We start from the raw sequence: 4,296 nt of genomic DNA, 5'->3' as shown, positions 1-4,296 counted from the left end.
TTTTTTGGTTTTTCTCCGGTACCGGGAACCGAACTCATGACCTTGCGCTTGCCAGGCAGGCGCTTTTGCCGCTGAGCTAAATCCCCAGACCCTAAAATTCTTTATAGGTTCTAACCAGGAGTTCTTTATCTGAGGGGCACTTGGCTAAAACATTTTCCCAATTCGTGGGTTTTCTTTTCACTCTGTTGGTGATTTCTTTAGATGTGAAAAAACATTTCAATAAGATGAGATTCCAGTTTTTGATTTTTAAAGTATTCCCCGTACAGTTTGGGTTTTGTTCATGAACTCTGTACCTACCCCCATGTCTTCAAGACTTCCATCTAATTTCTCTTCCAATAGATCTAGTTTTTCTGTTTTAATATTTAGATCTTTAAGCCATTTTGACTTTATACTGGTGCATGGTGATATGCTTGAGTCTAGTTTTAGTCTTCAGCATAAGGAAAGCCAGTTTTTCTAGCACCATTTATTAAAGAGGCTATCTTTCATCCCATGGAAATGTTTGGCCCCTTTGTCAAAGATAAGGTGGCTCAGTATCTTTGTGGTTGTGTCTACATCTTCTAGTCTGTTCCACTAATCTTTAGATCTGTTTTTTTTTTTTTTTGCCAATACCATGCTGATTTTATCACAGTAGCTTTGCAGTATAATTTCAAACTTGGGATTGTGATACCTCCTCCTGCCTTGCCTTTATCTCCCAGGATTGCTTTTGCTATTCTGGGTTTCTTCTAGTTCCAGATGAATTTTAGGAATTCTTTCTCTCTACTGGTGAGATATAGCAATGATATTTTCAGTTCCCACACTAGTGAGACAATATGATTCTTACACATGCAGGTCTAATTTATCTCACTAATGAGTATGGTCTGTTTTTGTGACCATTTACCTATAAAAGCCTCGAGTTTATCTTATATTTATAGCTGAGTAATATTCCATTATATTAAAGTACCACAAATTTTTATCCAATCATCAGTGGATGGACATTTGGGTTGCTTCCACAATTTAGCAACTACAAATTGAATCTGATGTACAGGTAAATGAGGCATATAGAACTCCATAGCCATAACCAAAACAAAACCACACCCAGACATATAATAATCAAGATTCCATATATCCAGTAAAGGAACAGAATATTATAAACTGCTAGAGAAAAGAAACAGACCACCTATAAAGGAAGCCCATCAGAATCATGGCAGACTTCTCAACACAAGCCATCCATTCAAGAAGAGCTTGGAGCAAAGTATTACAGGTCCAGATACAAAATATCTTCCAACCCAGACTGACATATTCTGCAAAACTATACTTCAAATTTAATGGAGAAATAAAATATTTCCACAACAGGGAATAACTCAAGTACTTCATGAGTGCCAAAGCAACCTTACAGAGAGTGCTAAAGGATACTCTAGCCGGAGAAAAGACTGACAACAATCCCAAGAACAATAGAAAGGAACACTCTCACAGAGCAAGCAATTAAACAGATAGCAAAAGAAGGAAACAAGTAAATAACATGACAAAGATAAGCCAACACATATCAGTTATAACCATTAATGTAAATAGCTTCAATTCACCAGTCAAAAGAAATAGACTGGCAGAGTGGATTAAGAAACAAAAGCCCACAATGTCCTGTATGAAGCAAACACATTCTACTTAAAAGGAAATCCATAGACTGAAAGACAAAGGATGGAAAATAATTATCCATGCAATAGGAACCCAGAAAAAAGCCGGGGTAGCTATTAAGTTTGCAAACAACGTAAACTTCAAACTGAAAACAATCAAAAAAGATAAAGAAGGTCACTATATACTTGTTAAGGGAAAACTGCAAGAGAAAGAGATAACAATCATTAACATGTATGCACCAAACATGGGAGCATCAGACAAGATAAGACAAATCTTAACAGACATGAAAAACCAAATAATTAATTACACTATTGTTGTAGGGGACCTAAACACCCCTTTGACACAAAGAGATAGGTCAACTAGACTAAAAATCGGCAAAGAAATAAGAGACCTGAACCAAATCTGCAAACAAATGGATTTAGTAGATGTATATAGAGTGTTCCATCCCACAACATCAGAATACACCTTTTTCTCAGCTGCACATGGAACTTTCTCTGAAAGAGACCACATTCTAGCCCATAGAACATACCTAATTAAATGCAAAAGAATTGAATTTATCTCATGCATATTATCTGACCAAAGTTCAATAAAACTGGAAATAAATGAAAATAGGAACTCCAAAAACTCTGTAAACACTTGGAACTAAAATGACAACCTCCTGAACAATCAAGGGGCCACAGAAGAAAGTAAAAAATCTACAGATAAACAAAAATGTAAGTACATCTTACTGGAATCCATGGGATGCAATGAAAGCAGTCCTCAGAAGGAAATTTATAGGGGTGAACTCACATGTAAGGAAGACAGAAAGAGAACAAATAAATGGCCTAATGTTGCACCTCAAACTTTTAGAATAAGAAGAGCAAGTCAAGACCAAAGCCCAAAGAAGAGAGGAGATTATAAAGATCAGGGCAGAAAGTAATGCAATTGAGATGAAGAAAACCCTACAGAAAATAAATGAAACAAGAGTTGGTTCTTTGAAAGAATAAATAAAATCGATAAATCCATAGCAAACCTTATCAAGAAAAGAAAGAACCCAAATTCATGCAAAAAGGATGAAACCACTACAGATCCTATAGAAATTCAGAAGATCATTAATACCTACTTTGAAAATTTTTACTCCCAAAGGATCGAAAAATCAGAAGAAATGGACAGATTCCTAGATATATATGAATTACCAAGATTAAATCAAGAGGATGTAAAAATCCTGATCAACCCCTATGAATTAATGAGTTTGAAAATGTGGTAAAAAACCTACCAACAAAGAGAAGCCCAGGCCCTGATAGATTCAGAGCAGAGTACAACAAAAAATTCTGAAAAGATTTAATACCAGCACTCCTCAAACTCTTCAATGAAATTGATAAAGAAATGAGTTAGGGAGAATTTCTAGGTCCATTTCTAACTCATTTCTAGAGGCAAGAATTATACTGATACCAAAATCAGAGAATGACCCAACCAAGAAAGACAACTACAGACCAATCTCTGTAATGCACATAGATGCGAAGATACTTAATAAAATACTAGCAAATAGAATGTGGCAAATCATAAAGAAAATCATACAGCATGACCAAGTTGGATTCATTCCAGGAAGGGAAGGATGGTTCACTATTTGCAAATCAAAAAATGTTATATATCATCTCAATAAAACCAAAGACAAAAACTACATGATCATCTCAATAGATGCAGTAAAGCTATCAACAAAGTTCAGCATGTATTCATGATACAAGCCCTACAGCAAATAGGAATAGACGGTATTTACCTCTATCTGATCAAAGCCATCTATGACAAATCAACAGCCCACATCCTATTAAATGGAGAAAAACTAAAAGCTTTAACTTGAAAGTCAGGAACAAGACAAGGATGTCCGCTGTCACCACTCCTATTCAACATAGTTCTGGAAACATTAGCCAGAACAACTAGAAAAGAGAGATAAATAAAAGCAATAAAGATAGGAAAGGATGAAATAAAATCATCACTATTTGCAGATGACATGATACTTTACATGGAAGACTCCCAAAATTCCACCAGAGACTCCTTGAATTAATCAATAAATTCAGTAATGTAGCTGGATACAAAGTCAACACACAAAAATCAATAGCATTCCTATACACAGACAACAGATAGCTGAAAGAAGACCTAACACACCATAGTAAGCCATATAATTCAGCATATGGTTTCCTCTGCAAGAACATCTGGTATTTTTTTGGACACTGCTGATGATTCAAATTGATTTCACTTTACCTGGATAACAATCTGATTGGAAAGGTGAAATTACCAACCTGAGAAAGTAATCCTTATCATCTGCTCACCTCCAAAGATTCATGTCCTCATGCTCTGCAGGCTGGCCCACCGCAATGCCCATGGACCTGGGTTCAATCAATTCTAGGACAAAGAAAACCTCATGATTACTTTCTTGAAGCATACCTCTATGGCAAACTCATGGTCACTGGGGTGGCTCTGTTCTACTTTCAGTGTCTCTCTGAGTATCTGTACCCAGGCCACAGAAACCAAACAACAGCGACAAAACCCACAGTGGCCCTACCATCACTTAACAAAGTCCAAGGACATCACCTGTCTAATGCCACAGCAGAGGCCCTCGACTTCTCTTACCTGGATCCTGGAAATGTTCAACATGCTGGCACCTCATGGAAGAGCATGATGTCTAGAGCTGTCACTGGAAAATATGATGAA

The sequence above is a fragment of the Chinchilla lanigera genome, unplaced genomic scaffold (assembly GCF_000276665.1).
Source record: "Chinchilla lanigera isolate Chin_1 unplaced genomic scaffold, ChiLan1.0 scaffold00159, whole genome shotgun sequence".
NCBI classification, from domain to species: domain Eukaryota; kingdom Metazoa; phylum Chordata; class Mammalia; order Rodentia; family Chinchillidae; genus Chinchilla; species Chinchilla lanigera.
Note: the sequence above shows the minus strand (reverse complement) of the source record.